The 8,197-nt window shown below is 31.3% G+C and overlaps 1 long non-coding RNA gene across 1 annotated transcript; it reads left to right on the forward strand.

Moving 5' to 3' along the window:
• The first annotated feature begins 5,251 nt into the window (after window positions 1-5,251).
• On the forward strand, window positions 5,252-7,439 carry LOC125371129. Its single transcript, XR_007217406.1, has 2 exons — window positions 5,252-5,926; window positions 7,230-7,439. It is a non-coding gene; the product is annotated as an uncharacterized LOC125371129 (long non-coding RNA).
• Window positions 7,440-8,197: the final 758 nt, after the last annotated feature.

Below are 8,197 nucleotides of genomic sequence, written 5' to 3' on the forward strand. Positions count from 1 at the left end.
ATATTGATGACCTATTCGATCAGCTTTAAGATGATGCATGCATTTCTAAAATTGATTTACGATCAATGTGTCATCAATTAAGGACTCATGAGGACATACCTAAGATGACGTGCTAGATGCATTATGAGCATTATGAATTCTTAGTAATATCATTTGGATTCACTAATGCTCCTATAGCTATTATGGACTTGATGAATCGAATGTTCAAGCTGTTCCTGGATCACTTTATCATCATATTTATTGATGATATCTTGATGCACTCCAAGAGTGAAGAAGAGCATGCATGGAATTTGAGGATGATACTTCAGACCTTAAAGGAGCACTAGTTGTATGCTAAATTCTCCAAATGTGAATTTTGGTTAGAGAGTGTAGCTATTTTGGAACATGTGGTGTCTAAAGAAGGTATTTAAGTGGATCCCAAGAAAGTAGAGGGAGTGACTGATTAACAAAGACCAACTATAGTGACGAAGGTTTGTAACTTTTTGGGTTTGGCAGGCTACTACTGCTAATTTGTGTAGGATTTTTCAAGGATTGCGGCACCGTTGAGTAGGTTGACTCAGAAGAATGTCAGTTTCCAATGGACTGATGCTTGCGAAAGAAGCTTCAGAAGTTGAAGGATTATTTGACTTCAATTCTAGTGTTAACTTTACCATCTACAAACTTTCTTTTACAATGTATTGTGATGCTTTTAGAATGGGACTGGGTTGTGTATTAATGCAACATGTTAAAGTAGTGGCTTATGCATCTAAGCAACTAAAGAGGCATGAATAGAATTATCCCACTCATGACTTGGAGATGGCATTTGCAATTGTTACTCTTAAGATATAGAGGCACCATCTCTAATGGGGGATGTGCTAGATATACACGGATCGTAAGAGTTTGAAGTATGTATTCTAGTAGAAACAATTGAATTTTGAGGTAGAGAAGATGGTTGGAGCTTTTGAAGGATTATGATTGTACTATTCTTTACCATCCAAGTAAAGCAAATGTAGTGGCAGATGTCTTAAGTAGAAATTCAGCAGGTAGCCTTGCTCATATCAGCATAAAGAAAAGACATGACTAAAAAGTTGTATGAATTGTACGATCAAGGATTATAGTTGGTGTAACACCCCCATCACATGTTAACCAATAAACATTAGCCAGGAAGCATACAAGCGTCGTAGAATATATACTACAGGTAGATAGGTCAATATGTAGGTTGTTAAGAATCCAGACACAAGGTTATTAACATATAAACATATGATTATACTTAAACATCATTTAACAAGTATTACAAACATCTTCTTATGCCTTATAAGGCATACTTCCATATATATCACATAACTGCATACAAAAATGCATCAGGAGGAGACTTCACAAAACTGGCCCAACTTGACAGAACTGCTAAAAGCTAGACTTCACATACAACCAACGGATGCACTACTATTTACAAACCTGAAAGAAAAATTTTGGAGAGGGTGAGCCTCCATTTCGGTAAATAAATAATCAACATAATCTATATCACATACACTTAATACAATTTCCACCCAATCACATAACTTTCCATGATATTCATAGTTTAGGTATAAAGTCATACCATTCTACTCAATTCATTACAACCATCATAGAAGAAATACAATTCAACAATTATGGTTAGTTCTCACGGCTTGTGGATCCCCTTTAATGTGCTCGCCTCATCCTCACATATCACACACGTAAGCTCGCCTCATCTCACATTATACACTTTTATAGCCTCTCTAGGCTTTAGCCTCCCAAGGCTTTATATATATATATCTTTTTTTTCACAGGGGAATCCACCATTCACATGCACATATGCACTTAACATCACAATTCAATCATTTCACTTATATCATATTTCAGCAATAACAATTGTTCCACTCAACACCAATCATTTCCATCTCAGTCATTCAAACATAAACAATATTAAGCAAACGCAACCATTTGCGGAACATTTGATTAAATATATGAACATAGCAAATATTAACTATTTACTTACTCAAAATATACTTATTCCTTTAGCATATAAGAACCTCCTTTCTTCACAACTTCCTTTCCAGGCCTTTGAGTACCTGTCAACACATTCATCAATTCATGCATATTACAAATATTCATGTAAATGCGAGTTCTAATGCATTACAAGATCATCCCCTCTCTAATTCATAGGTCTAACTCTTCCTCTAAGACTCTCAATTATGTTTTAATATCCTATAAATATTTCCCATCTAGTTAAATACCAATTTAACTCAAATTAACATCAATAAATTGCATAAAACTAATCTCCAACATTTCTGTTTTCTAGACAGAATTTAGTACCAAGGTATATTTATTGCTAGGCAAAATTGGCTTAATACAAAAATCTCATATTAAATAGACATATCCATTTATGCGTCTAGTTTCATCTTCAAGAAGAATTACTCAATTCCGACTTCTATAGATTTAATTATTTTCAAATTACGGAGCAAGGGTCATACAGCTAGTTGTACCCGAGCAGCAATCTGTTTGCTCAATTTAAGCAACCAAAACGGCAAAAATAGCAAAATCATAAAACTACAAAGTTATAGAGGACTTTTTAAAATTTCCATAGACACCAATTAAGCTTAATTTGGAGTTATATAACCCATGTTATGCCTAAAATACAGAACATCAAGGTTGCTGGAATTTTGACAGTTTTCTATCTTAACATACTTAAACTTAAATCAAGCTTAATCTTTATGCAATCATTCAATACTCTACTAATTCATGATAATCAGACCTTTAATTAATCAATGAGAGCATCAAATGAAGTTTTTCCAATTTGTAATCAAGAACCCTAATGACAAATTAATAACACTCAATTAACAACTTACCAATTTCAGCTTTTGGGTTGCTAATATGCTTAAATCCTTTAGCTTTAGCTTGGCTCCTTCAATAGTTGGCAAAATCCTATCTTAATCTTAAGTTTTTCTAGGTATTCCACTCCTCTCTCTTATTCCAAATTTTGTGTTTTTGGCTATGTACGAATTTTAGAGAAATGAAGAGGTAAAATGAGCTTGCTCATGGTTCCAATTTCCAATATTCCTCTCTTAATGCCACCACCTACTAAACTATTTTTATCACCCTAAATTAATTCTTACTAACCATATATAGGTACTAACTTTTAATTGTATCTTTTAAGTCCAATCTATTTACCCAACCTTCAACTATTGGTTCAATTAAGTCTTAAGGCTTAATACACATAACCCAAGTACTTAATCAACTTATCTAAATTAATAATCTAAAATCATGCTTCTTATTCTCTATTTATAATTAATATATATATGTTCTCATAAAATAAAAATATCATTGATATACCATCATATGCCCAATGATTAAATGTAAATGCACATAACATGGATGATGAGAAAATGCAGGCGTTACAGTTGGAGGTACTAAAATCATGAGTATTGTTGGCACATTTCAAGGTTCGGTCCGTATTTGTTGAAAAAATCAAGTCAGGTCAGATTCAAAACCTATAATTAAAGAGGATTTGAGAAAAGGTATAGCAAGATCAAGCTAATGATATTTTCATCGATTTGATGGGACTCTCAGGATCACGCACTAGGTTGTGTGTTTCCGATATGGATAATCTTAGGAGGGAGATTTTAGAAGAGGTTTATTACATAACTTACAGTGTCCACTCAAGTTCTACTAAGGTGTATCATGATTTGAAAAGCATTTAATAGTGGAACAGGATGAAGAAGGATGTAGCAAAAATTTTGGTTCCAAGTGTTTCACATATTAGCAATTTAAGCTAGAGCGCGAGAAGTCGTTAGGATTGTTACAGTCACTTTCTATTCTGAAGTGGAAGTGGAAAAGAATTAATACGGATTTTGTATTGGGTTTGCCTAAGACTTCGGTACGGTAAGACTCTATTTGGATAAATGTGGACTGTTTTACTAAGTCAACACACTTCCTATCCCTAGAGACTACTTACATGGTGGCTAAGTATGCGAGGGTATACTTGAAAACAATTATAAGTTTTCACGGAGTTTTTATTTCCAGAATGTCTGACAGAGGACCACAATTCACTTCAAGGTTTTAGAGAAAGCTACAAGAAGAGCTTGGAACCATATTATACTTCAACATAACTTTCTCCTCCCAGACTGATGGTCAGTTGGAAAGGACAATTCAGACATTAGAGAATATACTTAGAGTGCATGTTATGTACTTTGGTGGTTAATGAGATTGGTACTTGCTATTAATTGAGTTTGCTTATAATAACATTTGTCATGCGAGCATCGAGATGGCTCCTTATAAGGCATTATACAGCAGGAAGTATAAATCGCCTTTGTGTTGAGAAGAAGTTGGTGAGCGGAAATTAACAGGTCCAGAGTTCGTTCAAATTACTTCTAAGAAGATTCCTATCATCCATGAGACACTAAAACAACTTTTAGTAGGCAAAAAAGTTATGCAGACTTGAAGGGGAAGCATGTGGAGTTCAGTATTGGAGAATATATATTCTTAAAGGTGTCACTTATGAGAGGCGTGATGCAGTTTGGTAAGAAGGGAAAGTTGGCCATACTTTATATAGACCCCTTTGCGATTTTTAACAGGATTGGAGAGGTAGCATATAAGTTGGATTTACTGTCTAATTTCTCACATGTACATCCGGTGTTTCAAATATCCATGCTGAGAAAGTATATTACGGATCCTTTGCATGTGCTTCAACCTCAGTATGGGGAGGTGAACAAATATTTGACTTATAAAGTGCAACTAATCAGATAATAGATATTCAGGTTCTTCGGCTTCACTTTAAGGCTATACTAATGGTAAAGGTTATTGGCAGAATCATCCTACCGAGGAGTGTACTTGGGAGATCGAGCAAGAGATGAGATAATCTTGTCTCATTTATTTCAATCTTAAGGTAAGTCTTATTCCTTTCAATTTCGAGACAAATTTTTTTTAAGGGGGATGATGTAATACCTCGTAATTTTTAGATTTTAATTTTATTTAATTTCAAAATTTTTTTAATAAATAAATATTTTTGATATTAAAAATTCAGCACTTAATAAATTATTAAAGTACTATTTACTTTATTATTTTCATGAATAATTATATTTTTTAACTTTGGCGATTTTAAAAATAGCTTTATAATTTTAATTAAGTGAATTAGATTTTACTTTAAATTAGCCTTACTATCCACATTTATTCTTAAAATATATGATGGATCTAATTTATATTAATTATTATTTATTTTGTATTATTATTATTAATTTAATGAGTTAAAATTAATGTTAGTTTATTGGAAAGATAATTAAGTGTACATATGAATATAATACTAATAATAATAATGTGTTAATATAGCAACTATTTTAATCAAGGGCCTAGGGGCATTTTCCTTATATGCCAAATATTGCATTTGGTCTTGAAAAGAAAAAAAAAAAAAAACTCATTTTCCTTCATCTTTTTCCCTTCCCCCGTCAATATCTCCTTCTCCCTCCCTTAACCTCCCATTTCGGCAGCCACTCGACATCTGATTACAGCCAAAATAGGTCCTTAGTGTTGTCGTCATCGTGCCACCACCAAGCTCGCCTGAAAAGGCCAAGAAATGGCAGAATGAGGAGAAGGAAGCCGCCACTTGCTATCGCCTCTGGTACAATTACTTGCTGGTGTTTTCTAGCCAAACCAATGCTAGAAGCAACTTCCTCGGACCTTAAACCTCAATTGGGACTGTTATAACCCCTAACGTCTCCTATAAACTAGTGACCAGAGCTGGTGTAGCTTCGCCGCACTTGCTTGATTTTTAGGATTTTTGGTGATTGTGTGGTGAAAATAATTGTATATTTGGACTCCTTGCATCTCGATCTACAAGTGGGTGCCTTCGGATTCAATTTCCGAGACTGTTAGAAATTCCAACAATTGGACCTTAGTGTTTTCAGGATGTGCGTGACAGCGGATATTCGTCTCGGTATAACTTTTCTGAACCTTAAAAATTTTATTTATATTATTGGTAATTATTTAACTTATTATTTATTAATTAATTATAAATAATTAATAGTTTAATTATATATTATTGTGGGTGAAACTTTTATAAGTTAATTATTAATTGATAAATGTGATAGATAATTGATTGTAAATAAATTTAGTTTCTTATTGGGAGTTTTTGTAAACTAATCGTGAATTGAGATTAGTAAACCGATTAATGCATTATTATTTATTTGCATTTTGATGTGTTGTTGAGTCAAGAAAATATTGTAAATGGGAGTGACTTGACTCTAGTTAAATATTAATAATTATTTAAATGCGAGTGTCTTGTCAAATTTTGGTAAAATTTTCAAATCAAGATTAGTCGAGATTTTAAGCAGTCTACTTCTTGAAAGTCTAGGATTAGGATTGTTGTAGAATTTTATATTAGTTGAATTATTTATGTAAATGGATATTCAACCAGCTTTGTTGGAGTTATAAGAGCAGCTAAAGATTTCATTAGAATTGTGTGTTAATGTTATATAACTAACCGTATTTATATCATATCAATATTTAATTTAAATATTATTAAAGTTATTATTATTATCATTATTATCGATATGATTACTATTATCTTTATTATTATTATTATTACTATTTGTTATTATTGCATTTCAATTACTATTTCTGTATTAACTCATGTTATTAAATTTAATATTTTAATATTAAATTAGATAATATTATTTTTATCTTATTCGTATTATTATTATTGCTATTAAATTTTAATTTTATTTGGAATGTGGATGATAGTAAAACGTGTCATTTGATGGGTTGCATCACAACTGCGTGTGCATCGGTAAAAATCAGAGACATGAATCAAAAGGTTATGTATGATATGCCTTGGTCGAGCATGACTCTATGGGCTTACAAGATTTAGAAACTAATAGAGGAAAGGTCCATACTCGAACTTAGCTCTCTAGTCACCGACTGAGTTGGAAATTAAACTAGATTTAAGAACTATGATTGAGCTTTGCTCTTCGGGCGCCAGTCTTATTGGATATAAGAGAGCTTATTAGGTAATATAATTGGAGTCTAGAGTTCTGCTAATATTCTCGTCCTACTTTTATTAAAATTGAATTTTTCTAAATTAATAACATGACGCGTGATTATCAATTATCGAAAATATATATTTATTTATTCATTTGTTTATTTATTATGAGATTGTTTAATTTGGAGGCAATATTTATTTTTGGATTATATGATTTTGACTTACTCTCAAGACTAACAGTCTTAAATTTATTTTTTAGGTGATAGTTAGGACTTTCTGTTGCTTCATTATTTTGCCAGCCCGATTTCTTCCATCTTCGGGTTCAATGTAATTGCTTTCACTATATTTTTGCATTTCACTTATAGAGGCTCTGCAGTACTTATTTTAGGACTTAATTATGTATGTTTGACATTTATATCTGATAAATATTATTAAGTAGGATGATGGTATTTTATTAAATTATTGATTAGTCACGCTTGCTATCGATCTCAGTGACTTTATGCATACTTATTCTCTAGTGCTGATCACGGATTCATAGATCGGATCATATGACAGTTGCTTTGTCCACAGCTAAGGCATAATACATCTCAGCAGGGAACTATGTTGCTTAAAACTTATGGATAAGGAAACAATTAGAAGACTATGAACTGTTTCACAAACATATACCAATTCAATGTGACAACACCAATGCCAATCAACCTCTCGTAAAATCTTGTATAACATTCAAGAACCAATCATATTGAAGTAAGATATCACTTCATCAGAGATCATGTTTGTAATACTCAGAATTTTTTTTATTTAATAATGATTATATTAATAATAATTAATAAATAAATTTTATTTAAATTAATTTACTTTATTTTTATTTGGTTTAATTTGGAATGATTTAATGGAAATTTTAATGCTAGACAAATAAAGGAGTTATTTTCTATATCCAATTAGTTTGATTTTTAAAAAATTAATTAATTAAATTATTTGAGAAATAAATTATATTTTGGTTATTCAAATTTTTTCTCCAAATGAATATATATAAATTAAATTTTATATTTGAGAATTATGGAAGAATTTGTAAGGGATATTTTATAAAAGAATTATTTAGAAAAATGGCATTTTAATTAGCTAATGGTGTTAAATTTTAATTAAAAAATATTTAGCAAATTGGTTAACTAAATTAATTGTGTGTTAGGACTAAATTGAAAATTTATTTTATAATAAAGAATAAAAGTA

This window comes from Ricinus communis, chromosome 9, assembly GCF_019578655.1.
Source record: "Ricinus communis isolate WT05 ecotype wild-type chromosome 9, ASM1957865v1, whole genome shotgun sequence".
NCBI lineage: Eukaryota > Viridiplantae > Streptophyta > Magnoliopsida > Malpighiales > Euphorbiaceae > Ricinus > Ricinus communis.